The sequence below is a fragment of the Ipomoea triloba genome, chromosome 4 (genome assembly GCF_003576645.1).
Source record: "Ipomoea triloba cultivar NCNSP0323 chromosome 4, ASM357664v1".
Classification (NCBI taxonomy): Eukaryota; Viridiplantae; Streptophyta; class Magnoliopsida; order Solanales; family Convolvulaceae; genus Ipomoea; species Ipomoea triloba.
Window position 1 is genome coordinate 18,849,856 of NC_044919.1, and position 16,559 is coordinate 18,866,414.

The 16,559-nt window shown below is 37.6% G+C and overlaps 1 non-coding gene across 1 annotated transcript; it reads left to right on the plus strand.

Moving 5' to 3' along the window:
• Window positions 1-8,896: 8,896 nt before the first annotated feature.
• Window positions 8,897-9,003, plus strand: LOC116018032. The gene has a single exon (XR_004098067.1). It is a non-coding gene; the product is annotated as a small nucleolar RNA R71 (small nucleolar RNA).
• The last annotated feature ends 7,556 nt before the right edge of the window (window positions 9,004-16,559 follow it).

Below are 16,559 nucleotides of genomic sequence, written 5' to 3' on the forward strand. Positions count from 1 at the left end.
AGAGCTTGGGCCTTTGTTCTTTTCAGCCTCTCCATGGTTGCTTAGGTCACCATTAATGATTTGATTCTCAATTTCTTCTTCACCCGGATTCTCTTCCATAAGGGTGGAAAATCGTGACCCTGAATATATTCCTATTTTTTCCTTTCTTTTTCCTTCATTACGCATTTTCTTTTTACCATATGATTTTCTATGCTGATTTCTTTTCTCCTAATTTTTTGCCCATTTTCTTCCCGTTCGAGGAGCTACCATCTAGGAGCATAAGCTTCCATGACTTCCAACCTGATATGATCCTTTGCCTTATTCGAAATATTCTTTCCTTTTCCACTACTTTGCTCTTCGTTCCCAAAAACAGCCCCCGTCGCCAGCCAACCACCCTCTACTTCATCTCCAGTTTGCTCCACTCCATCAACCTGTTTATGGTTCTGCGGGAAGCCCTCGCTCGGCATTGTGGCCATACATTGCACATTTAAAACAGATAAGATGTAAACCTTCATAGACAATCCCCCTCACCTTCCTCCTAAGCGTGAACTTTGATAAAAGAGGGTTAGTGATATCCACTTCAACACAAATCCTTGCAAACATTGCTCGAGAAACTAAGCTTGTTGTCGTGTCGATGTTAATGGCCCTCCCAATTTTACCTCCAACTCTCATGAGGAAATTGTGGTCGTAATATTCTGCCGACAAGCAAGGGAACCGAACCCACACGATCACTGTTTCTGTTTTGTCTGTGAGAGGGTTAAAGTTTGGTACCCACTCTTTCACAATGATAAGCACCAAGAACAGTCAAGATTAGGGTTGGTCAGAGGACATTATTGCGTAGTTTTATTGCCCTTTTATAATCAATTCATGCGTAAAAGACTCTGATGTGATCAAAATTGCAAACTCTATTTTATAGTATGTTTCAGTCATTTCCGCAGGACAGAATAGGATCCAAGGCTGAAAAGAAGCAACAAATGAAGAATCAATCGGGCAAGATCAAACCACGCTTACTCCACGCGTGGAGGTAGCATGGATCGATTCCCATGTGCATCCACGCCTCCATCCACGCGTGGATGCAACGTGGTTCGAGCTATTAAGGGCAATTTTGGGATTTTGACTTTGAGTTGGCTATTTAAACCCTTCCCCTGCATTTTTTAGGGAGGAAGCCCAATTTCCAGATCTGATTTCATTTTGCTTTCTCCCCTTTGGGGGAAATCCCCCATTCCCTTAGCTTAGATTGGTTCTTCTATGGTAGATTTAGCTAGATGGATGAGAGTGAAGATGTAATAGGATATGATATCTTAGATCCATGTGGTAACTTTTCTCTACTCTTATTTAGTTAATTTCATTGTTATTTCCTTTTAATCTTTCTTCGTTATTTCTTGTTTATCTCTTTTGCTTTGAATGATGTTAGCTTAGGTTAGATTAGGGGATTGATGGCCCCGAGCTAGATGTGTGGTTGATTTGTTGAGATATTTCCTAAAAATTATAAGCTTTATGAACTTGGATTCAAATACTTGTGTGGTTGATGTATGATATGTTTTGTGCCTAAGTGTGGCCACATTAGGTAGCAAACCCTGTGAAAGTGAGTGTGTGCACGATAGCGGCCTCTCACGAGTCCAACTCATCCACATCCCCGCCCTCTATCTAGAAGGATGGGGAAATGGGAGGAGTGGTAGACAAGGTGTTCGATGAAATACCCCAACCGACTGAGGATGTGGGAGTCCAAGTGTGACGTCACTCGGTGATGTGCCATAAACTCCCTAGTCGAGTCCGAATCACATTGTTTACAAACCCATTAGTAGTGTCGACCACATGTGCTAGTCAAGAGTCCCAATCCCCGTTTCCCTTTCGTAGTTTACCTTATTTAGTTCTAGCGCCCCTCTGTTCTTATGACCTTTTCGTTCTCTGGCCATTCATGTAACTCTTGCCTCTTAACTTCCCAAATGCCAACACGTTATTCAACTCCAATTTACCTTCCTTGAAAACACGACACTCGGGGAATTATCTTTTCTCCGTTTTACCCTTCATCCACCTCACCGCAAAATACTCCCTTCACACAACAAGGTAATGATCAAGAACCATCTAAGTCCTCCAAACTTTACAAACTCATAATCCTCCAAAGAGGCATACTTCATAAGAAAATACCCTCCCTCAATGGTCACTAACTCCATTCTTGCCTTCGGGTTCCATCGTGCAGCCAACCGTTTCAATATCTAAGCATACCCAATAGCCCTTCCCAGAACTTTCACGATGAGTGTTTGTTTCCATTTACTTCGCATCCGATACTTTTCCTCTTTGGTGAGGCGGATAACTAGGCAGCCAGCGTCGATATGTTCATCAGGGTCCTCTTCCTCATCATCAGAGATTAGATCTAACTCATTTTGACTCATAGAGGCGCTTGCAGATTTGTTTGCGACTATTTGCTTAAAAGAAAGTGCACCAGCCTTCACCACAGACGTGTCATCCTCCTTGCTCTAGGATGCCTGGCCCATCGGAGATTCTGTCGTCGTTTTTGTTCTCTTGGTACTGCGCTCAAGGAGATCATGTTCTTCGGTGTTTCAGCTATTTCATACACTTTTAAAACTACATATATCCTATTGTTTTTTTAAAAAAAATTAATTGTATTTTAATTCAAATGAAGTGTGCCAAACAACTTGGAATTAGCGAATGCGGATATTTTGTGATGAATTTCATGTTAGGAATTCTTTCCGCGCAAGCATACAAAGGAATGGATAAGGTAAGTAATTTAATAAAATATATTTCTCCTTCAAATTGTAAAAATACTAGCTTATTAATTATTTCTTTCTTTACAACTTTGTACAGCTTGGAGAGATTTGATAGATTATATTGAGTTACAATCAACAAAAGATTGATGAAGTTAGAGACACATGGTGCAAGTTTCTAATTGATGAATGAGTTACTATAATACTTGTTTAGCACATTAAATAATTGATGTTGATAATTTTATTTTTAAATTTTTATTATTGATTAGTATCAATTGTGAGATTTAATTATTAGCATGAATAATTTTGAAATTATGAATATAAAATTGCACAGGTTTTTAATGTTAGATGTGTTATTTATACAAAACCAACGTGGTTTGTTATCCTAATTAAAAATAATAATTTTAAAAAAGGCATACCATGTCGGTTACTTAGAAAAACCAACGTGGTTTGTTTTTATAAAAATAAAAACAAAAACATATACGACATCGGTTTTGTAAAGAACTGACGCCGTATTTTTTTATTTTTTTAAAATAAGATACCATGTCAGTTTTTGTAAATAACCGACGTGGTATCTCTAAATTTTATTTAATATAAAGTTATGAAGTCGGTTTTTCGCTAAAAACCGACATTGTATCATTTATTTATTACGTTGGCCATAACCACGTTGGACAAAAATCAACGTCATATGTTCCAAATAATTGACGTAAAAGGTGCAGTGTTATTTGTAGTAATGAATTAGGACCTCATACATTCATACTAATCATGTATTAAGTTGGATGAGACTCGTACTATCGTATCAACACTCGTCTGCTACCAATAAACTTATTTCTATATGAAGACATTAAATAAATTTTAGGGTGCGTTTGGAAACCCATAAAATGATTTCTGAAAATCATTTTTCGGGTTTTCAATGTTTGGCTAGACGGAAAAAACGGAAATCAATGGAAAATATGAGTGTGGTCAATCAAAAATAGAGGAGATTTTCCAAAAAATGACTTCCCCTTTTTTTGGGGGGAAGTCATTTTCCGTTTGCAATAGTGGAGCAATTGATGAGGACGTTTTTCACGCATCCATCAAGTATCAAATTTATAGAGTTTAGATATCGTTCCACTAGAGATGGCTCCTATAATGTTAGGAATTGATGCAACGTGGAGTTAACCACAAGCTAAGACTATTCTTATAGAAGTCAGGTCTATCATTAAAGAGTTTGGTTGATATGGTTTAGTAAATGACAAATTATACAAGTAAAACAAAGAACCAAGACTTGGTTGATTCAAGGTAAGATGCCAATTATTCCACTAAGGATTAGAGGATTAGAACAAGGCATAGGGTACGTGAGATGCACAAAAATGACCAAATACCAATCTCGTAGTTATTTGGACTTGCAACATCACTATGAACTCCACTCTCGTGACAATCCAACCTAAAGTTGCCTAAACAAGAACACAAAGCATAAATTCTCCTTAATACCCAAAATACTCTCGTATTGGGCATTAAGTGTGTGAATGTGTGGCTAGTGTACAATCTCTACTCTCGTAGCAACAAGCACACTCCAAATCATGCATATAAAAGGGATCCAACAATTATACACAATTGCATAACAAATCCAATTCACACAACTAACCCTAGAACACCCAAATAATCTCTTTTATGCAATACAACTTAAATAGGCATCAATAGCAAGAAATCAAACCAAATCCTAGTCCGAAATAGTTTAGCTACTCATAATATAACAATAGATGCAAAATATTAAAGAAGTAAATGAAAGCATAAAGAGAAATCAAAGGAAGAGATAGGTAAGAAAAACTTCTCTATTGAGCTTTTGAATCCAATATTTGCTATGTTTTTTATGCTTGGAAGTGAAGAGAAAATATTATTCTACCCTATTCTATGCTATTCTAAACAAACCCTATCTAAGAAATGAAGATGAAATGAAAGATGTATTTTTGGGGTGGAGAAAATCTCATTTTAAAGAGCAAAATCGCGCTGTCAAAAAGTGCAGAGTGCTGGCCACAGGTGTGGCCACGACCGTGGCAAGACTTGTGGCCAGAAAGCAGTGGACTATTGCCCAGTGGCCACGCCCGTGGCCAGACTTGTGGCCACGCCCGTGGCCAGACTTGTGGCCACCGGGCAGCGCTCATGTGCATAGTGTACGCATTCTAAGGTTATATTTGACCCCTGAATCTTTTGAATTTGTGTTTATGGTCTTCATCAAAGTTGTAGCCCTTCAAGTCATCTTTCCAATGACATAAAGAGAACTTCATTTGGACACTCCTACGAACAGATATGACAAAACAACTGAGCAGTGGACGAGTTATGCGGGAATTTCAACTTCTTGCTTCTTTGCTCCACTTTGCCTTTGTTTGTCCTAATGACCAAAACCATTGAAAACATCACTCTTTGGCTCTTCAAGAGGTTTTTTCTCCATCTTCATAGCTTCTCCTAGGCTCCCATTGGCTCTATATGCATCCAAAAATCATCCAATTCATCTAAGTCATCAAGCATTACACCTAACACACAAATGAATCAAATGAGGAACATTTTGAGTAAAATTATAACAAATGACAAGGAAAATAAACTTAAATACAAGGTGAAAACATGAACATTTTGGCACTTATCAACTCCTCTACACTTAAGCCTTTGTTTGTCCTCAAGCAAAAAAAAAAAAAAAAAAAAAAAAAAAAAAAAAAAAACTAAATTACCGATATAGCATTGAAGTTGGTCATACTCCCACTTTGCACAACTTAACAAACCATAATCCAAATCGACACAACACAACTTGTTTCAAGAATCACCTTAGCTTGGCACACAAGATCCAATCTCAAGACAATGATCAAGCACCAAAATCATTAAAGTGTGTGAGGATCAAGTGTGCATAAATACTAAGTTGAGTTTACGCAAAACTTGGCTTCGAATGAGATTCCATAAGCTTGTCTTCCATACTCCCACTAGCTCAACTCTAAGAAAGAATGCTAAGATCAAATAGGTCTCTTATTAGGCTTGTAATGAGGCTAAGGGTGAATGGCTAACAAAGAAGGGGTATGTAAAATAAACAAAAGAGAGAATTTCACACTTATTCACAAGTTGGGCTAGAAGAGACAAGACAAATATGAACAAAGGAGCAATTTTCAGTTTAGGACAAAGCAACACTTCTAAAGTGGTGGGAGTTGAGTACAACTTTAAAAAAGGATAAGAAACAATTTCAAACTTTTATTCTTCTTCTTCTTTTCTTTTCAACTTTTCTCAATTCAACATTGTTTTCTTTTTCAACATTATCTCTTTTTCTTTCAAGAAACAACGACCAACAAACTTATTCAATGAACCAAGACCCCCACACTTAGACAAAGTTATCAAGAATGTTACTAAAAGGAAAAGCTCCAAATAAAATCTCTTCTAAGCAAAAGAACAAGTGTTCTATTCTCTCAAGGGTGAAGGGAAAACATTTTGGCTAAGGTTAAAGGGTTAAATGACGAGGGTTAATATCTAGAAAACAAACACAAAGAGTATTAAGTTCTTAGCACTTATTGAACAAACATAAGGCTCAACGAGGACAACTAGGGGTAAACATATGTGTAAAAGGTAGGTTCAAAGGCTTGGGCTAAACAAAAATGGCCTACATCATTTCAAAACATGCAAATCTAAGACTTCACTTGAGGAGTAATGAGGCAAGTTCTAGCAAAACGATCATCACCGGAATCTTACATAAGCCTTCACTAACAATGCATAACACACAAGATCAAGAATTGATTCAGTTATTAAATGGTTAACAAGAACATTGACAAGAGAATAGATCAATCATGTGTTACGCATTGACTCATCACTCACAAGTTGAGTTACTTCAAGTTCCACCACAACAAACCACAAACCAACAAAGGGGAGTAATCACAACTACAAGAGGTTATAAGGTGAAATCCTAAATGTTTTTAACAAAAAGAAAAGATCAACAACTACTAAAAGAGAGGGGATGCTAGAAAATTACTTGGGCACAAAATAGCATTGAATGATAATATCACTAAAATAGAACAATGATAAACCAAACTTGGGCGCTATTTTTAACGTCGTATGCTTGACGTTACCTTAATCCTTCAAGGAGGGTTGAAAAACTTCGGCCGCCAAATCTTGTGCATTGAAAGGGACCTTGATTTCTTTCTTTCACCTTGGACTGCTAAGGCGGCTTTGGAGGGTTACAATAACACATTTTTATCCTCATTGGGGGGCTTACCTCCTATGCTTGAAGCTATCTTTCCAAATCCCATGACTTTCAACTTTTTCTTCTTATGCTTCATGGATTTGGAAAGTGTGTCATCTCCCATATCACGTATTCCATCATTGCTAAACAAGTTCAACAAGTTCAATCAACAATTGATTCTTCACTTGCATCCACCCTTAAGCACTCTCTCGCACATGAATGATCCTTAGCCTTGTGAAAAATGTTGAATTCAATCTTTTAATCTGCAACCTCAATCCTCAATGTACCCTTTTTCACATCAATAATTGCACCTGTTGTAGCAAGAAAAGGTCTACCAAGTATGATTGGAATATTAAATATTCCTCAATATCAAGTACTACAAAGTCTGTGGGAATAAAGTATTTATCGTTCTTCATGGGTATATCCTCCAAAATTCCCACGGGATTCTTCACTGAACGATATGCTAACTGGATTGTCATATTAGTGCTCTGAGGATCCCCAAGTTGTAACTTTTTGCACAAGGAGAATGGAATAAGGCTCACACTTGCACCCAAGTCACACAATGCTTCACTCATCACCGTACCCCCTATCACACATGGGATAGAAAATCTACCCGAATCTTTCAACTTTGGTGGGAACTTACTTTGAACACTCCTCACTCATGGCTACTGTGGCTTGTTCCTCAAATTTCCTTTTGTTGGATAGAACATCCTTCAAGAACTTTGCATATGAAGGGATTCGAGTCAAAGCATCAAGAAGGGGGATGAAGATATTTAATTGCTTGATCAAATTAAAGAATTTCATTTTTCTCTCATCCATATTCACTTTCCTCAAACGTTGTGGAAACTGCAATGAAGGAATATATTTCTCAACCTCTTTCTTTTTATCATCACCACCCTTTTGGGATCCACTACCCTCAAAATCTTAATTTTCCACAAGATTATCCACATTAGGCTCTTTGTCTTTAAACACTTCATCAAGTCTTTTTTCAACTACTAATGGTGGATCTTGAAGTTGTTTTCCACTTCTAGTTGTGATAGCATTGACTTGCTCCCTAGGATTTTCTGAATAAGCCGGTAGCATGCCAATAGACTTGTTGCTTGATGGTGAAGCTTGATTTGCAATTTGATTTTCAAGCATCTTGTTATGAGCAGCTACTTGATCAACTTTGGCATTCAATTTTTGAATAGCTTGAAACAAATCCTCCAAACTTCGCCCCTTAGGTGCCTCAATTGCAGGTCTTAGTGAGTGAGATTGATTTCCATGATACCCAAATTGACTAGGTCCTCCTTGATGGCCTTGAGAACTTGATTGACCATTATATCCTTGATTTGGCCTCCACTATTGCTGAGTCCCTTAATAATTCCCCTTATAACCTTGTTGACCTTGAAACCCAGCTAGCAACACCTATAGGATTAGCAACCCCTGAAGGGTTGCCCCAAGAAAAACCAAGATGAGCATTAACTTAATGTTGAAAATTCCTTTGATATGGCCCTGAAGATCTCACATAATCAACATGATCAACATGTTCCACCATAGCACCGTGTGAACCCTGTGATCCGGTCTCAAGAATATAACAATCAACTGAAGCATGACCACCACCACAAATCTCACAACAAGTAGAGGAAGCATAAGCAGGATAGGGTGGTACTAGCGGTGGTGTAGAAATAGACACTAGCACATGAGTAGGAACCGAAAGGGTAGTCACTGCCGGTGCTTGAGTCTGATTCTGAGCAAGCTTTTGAACCATGTGTACCACAGAATCTAACTTGGCAGCCAAAGCAGAAGTTTGATCAATTTCATAATAACTCCCAGCCCCAGCTTCTTATTAGACCTCACACTGTACCAATAAGCACTGTTAGAGCAAATTTTGTCAAGCAAATTTTTAGCATCATCGGGCTCTAGTTCGATAAAAGCACCATTTGAAGAATAATCCACAATGACTTTGAAGTTATCAGATAGACCCTCAGAGAAAGAAACAATCAAATCACCGGTAGACATATTATGATGGGGGCATTGTCTTTGTAGATCTTTATACCTCTTACATGCCTCATACAAAGATTCAGAAGGCATTTGTCTAAACTGTTGGATTTGTTTCTTTAACCTTGAAGCTTTTGACGGTGGATAGAACTCTCTCATAAATTCATGGTGAAGTTGGTCCCAAGTTTGGAAATGATCGGCCGGATGGGAGTCAAGCCACACTTGTGCATCATCCCTAAGTGAGAACGGGAATAACCTCAATCTAATGGCATCAATTGAAACTCCATTTATCTTCAAGGTCTTGCAAACCCTTAGAAATTGCCTCATATGACTTATAGGATCTTCACTCTTTGAGCCTCCAAATTGATTATTAGAAATCAAGGAATTCATTGCCAACTTTATCTCAAAATTGTTGGCTTCTACTCTTGGATAGTAAATACTATCCTCCTCATCAATATCTCCCGCAACATAGTCAAGCAATCTCCTCCTTTGTTGGGGACCTCTCGGTGGTGGCATTTGATCATGTGGCACTTGAGGCTGTTGTGGTGGACCCGGTGGATAATAGTATCCATAGTGGTAAGGAAGACGAGGTGGATATGGATGGTGGTATGGCGGTGGAGCATGAGGAGGATTCCTTTGAGGTGCATTTCCTAGATGTGGCTCTCCACGAGGTGGTTGATAGCCTTGTTGAAACATCCCTTGATGTCGAGGACTAGCCACTTGAGGAGGAATATGATCATGCTCTTCAATAGAAACTTGTTGATAATCATTTTGAACTGGAGCCCTCCTCGGATCATTTTGAGGATTTAGAACATGGTGTATTGTTCCCCTTCTTGCTCCGGAGTATCACGGGTAACACCTTGGCTGGTGACTCCATGGCTACCTTTTGTTGTTGAAGAATAGCACAACGCTCCTTTCTCCTTTGCTTGACACCTCTCTCAATTTCCAAGTCAAGTGGTTGCAAGCCTCTAACTCCCTTGGATCTTGTGTGCATATAAGTTCAAGAATGTCTCTTCAAGCAAAGAAAACTAGAGCAAAGGGTAAAAAGAAAATAAGATAAAATAAAAAAAATGGACTAGTCTCCTAGAATAGTCATTCACCAATGTTAACTACAACAAAACAATCAAATTTGATGAGGACGTTTTTCATGCATCCATCAAGTATCAAATTACAGTATAGAGTTTAGATATCGTTCCACTGGAGATGACTCTTGTAATGTTAGGAATTGATGGAATGTGGAGTTAAGCACAAGCTAAAACTATTCTTATAGAAGCTAGGCCTATCGTTAAAGAGTTTGGTTGATATGGTTTAGCAAATGACAAATTAGACAAGTAAAACAAAGGACCGGGACTTGGTTGATTCAAGCTAAGAAGCCAATTATTCCACTAAGGATTAGAGGATTAGAACAAGGCATAGGGTAAGTGAGATGCACAAAAATGTCCAAATACCACTCTCGTAGTTATTTGGACTTGCAACATCACTATGAACTCCACTCTCGTGACAATCCAACCTAAAGTTGCCTAAACAAGAACACAAAGCATAAATTCTCCTTAATACCCAAATAATCTCCTTTATGCAATACAACTTAAATAGGCATCAATAGCAAGATATCAAACCAAATCCTTGTCTCAAATGGTTTAGCTACTCATAATATAACAATAGATGCAAAATATTAAAGAAGTAAATGAAAGCATAAAGAGAAATGAAAGGAAGAGATAGGTAAGAAAAACTTCTCTATTGAGCTTTTGAATCCAACATTTGCTATGTTCTTGATGCTTGGAAGTGAAGAGAAAATAGTATTCTACCCTATTATATGCTATTCTAAACAAACCCTAGCTAGGAAATGAAGATGAAATGAAAGATGTCTTTTTGGGGTGGAGAAAATCTCATTTTAAAGAGCAAAATCGTGTTGTCAAAAAGTGCAGAGTGCTGGCCACGGGTGTGGCCACGCTCGTGGCCAGAAAGCAGTGGAGTACTGCCTAGCCACCGGGCAGCACTCCTGCGCATAAATGACAAGGAAAATAAACTTAAATGCCTGGTGAAAACATGAACATTTTGACACTTATCAGCAACCAATCACCCCCCCCCTTCCCCCCGCTACCACCCACCACCATCAGCACCACTACCACCACTCACCCCCCCACCACCACCTCAACCACCCACCCACATACCTGTTGGAAAAATAGCATAAAATGGCAATTTTAGTGGCTATTTTGTGGTATAAATATATGTGGGGTCCACTTTCGATTTGGGTCGGGTCAAAGTGGATTCGGGTTCTTCGTTGTTAGACGAAGAGATTGATATATAGTACGCACAAAACGAATAATGGTTGAATAAGAAATTGGTTATCAAAGTTGACCCATTTGAGTTGGGAAAATGGTGGGAAAAGCTTTAAAGTAAGCTTTTGTCCCACATTGGTTTGGGAAGTGGGTTTGCACCATTATTTATACAATAGTCTTTCTTAGGCTTAGTGAATTGTATAGCATAAAGGATTTTTCTCGCGTGCACGAAGGGGAGGAACCTCTTATTATTATTAGATTAAATCGGGTTAATTGTTACAGGAGTTATCTCTACTCGAGCTTGTTTTATCCTGGGGGGTTTCTTTATTTGAGTGCTCAAACTTGAAGCCTTGTTCTAGTTCGCCGTGTTACAGGAGTTATAAGCCTCTTATCATTATCTCTACTCGAGCTTGTTTTATCCTGGGGGGTTTCTTTATTTGAGTGCTCAAACTTGAAACCTTGTCCTAGTTCGCCGGGTTTCTTATCATTATCTCTACTCGAGCTTGTTTTATCCTGGGGGGTTTCTTTATTTGAGTGCTCAAACTTGAAACCTTGTTCTAGTTCGCCGGGTTTCTTTGTTTGAATGCTCGAACTTGAAATCGAAGCTTGTTTTATCCTAGGAAACCTATGCTACAACGTTCCTAGCACCAAGGGAGGTAGCAAATAAGGTTTTAAGGGCACCAGGGGAGGTAGCAAATAAGGTTTTAAGGATAGTGTAGTGGGTACACGACTCAAGCTTACCACCCTCCAAAAAATACTTTCTTTTTCTTGTGCTTGTTATTATCTGGAAATATTATTTTCGTAATATTATTTCCTAACACCACCCACCCACCCACCCCACCACCATTGTATATTTTAAATATTTGAAATTAAAAATAATTATGCTCATTTTTCAGAAAATGAACCAAACACACAAAGATAGGTTTCTGGAATCTAACCAAACACTAGAAATGAAAATATTTTCTGAAAAATGACTCACTTTTCAGAAAGCATTTTGCATAAGTCATTTACCTGCTTTCGAAATTAAACACACCCTTAAATGATTAAAAAATAAATATTTTTGGACTTTTTAATTTATAAATATGAATTTTTTTTAGATATAAGAAATGAAAAATGTAAAAAAAAAAAAAATAGTTTAACTAACCAGGCAATTAATATTTATTTACAATAAATATCCCTTCTTTAATTTTCTTTTTGAGTACTATTGATTCCGTTACAATGTAGTATATCTTCATATATCCATTCTTTAATTTAATATTTGAAAAAGTTAGATATTTTTTCAAATAATTGAAGTGGGCTTAATGTATGTCCTTATCTGATTATATTGTATATCACACACCGGAGAGCCTTGGATTGATTGACTCCTACAGGCTACAACCTACAGTCCCACCACGTAAAGGCTTTAATTCCATGCAGGCATAAATATAATGCACTGGACTCTTGCCTCTTTCATGCGCACTACAAACTCTCTCACTCTATGCCTCTTTCCAAGAATTAGAAAATTATGCATGCTCCACTGCTTCCCCGCCACCCAATCCCCATCACTGTACGTATTATATTCCATTATAGATAAATTAAGGGTGTATTTGGTTCGCAAATTAGAATTGAAATGGAAATGAAATACTTAGTAATAGACTAATGGTAATGTGTTTTGGTTAAAGTATTTTGCATGTTTTTTAGTATAATAGAATTAGAATGATTACTAATATATATTGATGCTTAGTTATGTATAACTCTATAATGAGAATAAATGTATTAAAAATAAAAATAAAAAAAATCAAATCAATTGATCCTAATATAATATAACATTCAATGCATTAATATGATCAAAAAATTAAAACAAAAATCTAAACGTACTAATCAATACTTAAAAATCACATTACCAATATGGAATGATACTCGTTTTTAATTAGAGAATGATTTTTTAATTGAAAGGGTAATTAAATTTCATAATTGTATTTTAAAAAATTGTCAACTAATAAACATGTCTATAATTTTGATTCTTATTCTTGGGTATGAACCAAACATACTCTAAGGGTGTGTTTGGTTCGCACATGGGAATCGTAATTGGAAAGGTATCAAATATGTATTTTGTATGTTTAGTAGTATGGTAGAATGAGAATGATTATTAAGGGTGCGTTTAGTTCGCACATGGGAATCGGAATCGGAATGGGTATCAAATACTTGGTAAGGGTAATGGGTTTTGGTGAAAGTATTTAGCATGTTTGGTAGTTGGGTGGAATGGGAATGATTATTAATAGTTGGGGAAGAAATGATGAAGGAAGATGAAACCCTTATTTAATAAGGGTATGGGTTTTGCTATTAATGGGGTATTCCAAACCCATAGTAGCATTCACAAAACCTATCAACCAAACACTAACAATCACTTTGATACCCATACCTTATGCCTAAACCCCCCAACCAAACACACCCTAAGAGTTGGGGAAGAAGATGAGGAAGGAAAATGGAATCCTTATTTTATTAGGGAATAAATTTTACAATTAATGGGGTAATCAAAACATATAGCAGTGTTTTAAAAACATGTCAACCAAATAAAAAGAATGACTTTGATACTCATGGATAGCTCAACCTGTTATCCGAATTCCGAACACACCCTAAATATAATTGTTAGTAATATATTATGTATATAGATATATTACGTATGATAAATTGGCATATGAAATCAAACATAATTGATTAGTGAAACAAATATGTGGGTGTGGAGCAAAATAAGGGAAAGATGTAATGCATGCACGTAAGTGGAGTAAATGGAAAATGCAATACATGTTATCTTGTGAAAGTGTGTGCATGGGGCAAGCAAAATGGGTGAATACATTGAATTGAGAAAAAGAATGCATGGATATATATATATATATATTACATACGTGGAGAATGCAACGTGAGCAACTACAGCAAAACCTAAGGAAATAATGCATCATGGCGCAAGTTGTGGAAATGAAATGCATTTTGAAATGGCTTCATGCGTTCGTGCTAACGTAAATCAAGGAAGAAATCTGCAATATAAATTGATACTTCCACAATGAAGAAATTGAAGTTTCATAGATACAAATACATATATATATATATATGTATACTAATTTTACACGGGCATTGCGCGAATGGGTTCATGCCCAATGTTTATATTTAAATAAATATTTGAAAGTATATCAATGCAAGGTTATATAGGAGAAGTTTATACATAGGTAATTGACTAATTGAATGTCGAATTTATTTATTTAAATATGTAACTTAAAATATATGAATCCAATATAATATATGAAATTCATTATAATTTTCAGTAAAATAAATATTTGCAACTTTATAAAATCAATAGTCTAAATACTTGGTCTAAAAATCATAGTATAAATAAAATCTAGGTTGGTTACCGTTTGTTTAATTAGTAAAATTAGTTCAAACTGTACTTGTAAACTTTCTCATAGAGTTATTTTATAAGGTTAATGTTTAAATAGGTGGTAGATCAACCTAGTTTTGTAATTCATTGAACCTTGTAATTGTAAAACCAGCGGGTTGATCTTGAGTGAAAAAGTTTTTGGGAGTGGCCCCGCAGATTAGGAGATGTTCTCCAATTGCGTTATCAAATTCAGCTGTGTACTAATTTTGGAAAATTTTTTATTGCTTAATATTATGTTACATATCTGTATTAGGACTCTCTGAGTTTGAGTCACGTTAGGACTAGCTATCCTACTCTACATGAGACTCCCCTTGTATATATATCTCCTATTCCTCATCATTGTAATTGTTCAATTGAATCAATACAATATTCAGTTCTTATCTGGTATCAGCTAGCCTAGGTTTATTTTCCAATGGCTGATGACTCTGTTAATTCTTCCGAACGGACCGTTTCTGATGCAGCTATTTCTTCTGCAATTTCTTCAGCAGCCGCTTCTCTGTCTGCTGCGCATCACTATGTTAGCATTAAGCTAACGAACAAGAATTTCTTGTTTTGGAGGATGCAGGTTATTCCGTTTCTTCGTGGGCACGACCTCATGGGTTTCGTTGATGGCCCTGCCACGCCAACACCTCTGCGTGACCTGCCACCGCCATGCGAGCCACGTCCACGCTGCACACCACCGCCCTGCTGCTGCTGCTGGTCGGCGAAAACAGCACCGCCACGTGACTGATTCCCGCCGCGGCGATTCAATTGTGTCAACATATGCATGCTCCAACATTGTCTCACTGGGAGCAGCTAAAACGAGTGCTCAGGTATGTCAAAGGCACCCTCTCATTCGGNATGAGCTACTAGTGTCTGATTTACTCTCTAAACTGTCTAATGCTTTCAAAATTAGAGATCTTGGTGAACCTGGTTTCTTTCTTGGAATTGAGCTAGTCAAAACTAGCAATGGTGTTATTCTTTCTCAGCAGCGGTACATGTCAGACATCTTGAAACGGGCTGGAATGACTGATTGTAAACCTCTCGCCACTCCTATTTCTACATCGAAAACACCTGCCACCGCCATGCGAGCCACGTCCACGCTGCACACCACCGCCCTGCTGCTGCTGCTGGTCGGCGAAAACAGCACCGCCACGTGACTGATTCCCGCCGCGGCGATTCAATTGTGTCAACATATGCATGCTCCAACATTGTCTCACTGGGAGCAGCTAAAACGAGTGCTCAGGTATGTCAAAGGCACCCTCTCATTCGGCTTGCGTGTAACTCAGTCAAATTCTAGAGAGCTTCATGCTTTCTCTGATTCTGACTGGGCTGGTTGTCCTGAGGACCGTAAATCTACTAGTGGGTATGCAGTGTTTCTTGGCACCAATCTTATCTCTTGGGTGTGCAAGAAATAGAAGACAGTTGCAAGATCATCCACGGAAGCTGAGTACAAAGCCTTGGCTGATGTTTGTGCTGAGGTCATATGGATCATGTCCTTGCTGCGTGAGATCAAAATTGATGGCATCCTTACTCCCAAATTATGGTGTGACAATCTTGGTGCTACTTATATGTGTGCGAATCCAATTTTTCATGCAAGAACTAAGCACGTGGAGATTGACTACCACTTTGTTAGAGATAGGGTTGCCAATGGAGATATTCAGGTTAACTTTATTTCCACAAAAGATCAATTAGCTGATATCTTTACAAAAGCTTTGCCTAGTCCTAGATTTTCTTTTCTTAGGGACAAGCTTTAGTTTACCCTGCGCTTGAGGGGGAGTATTAGGACTCTCTGAGTTTGAGTCACGGTAGGACTAGCTATCCTACTCTACCTGAGACTCCCCTTGTATATATATCTCCTATTCCTCATCATTGTAATTGTTCAATTGAATCAATATAATATTCAGTTCTCATCATCTGCATTATGTAATTTCAATTATCATAATTGAGTATTAGCTTCAACAGGCCGGCCAGGTATCCCTCCCTCTCTCATTTCTCAAATATTTTCAGAA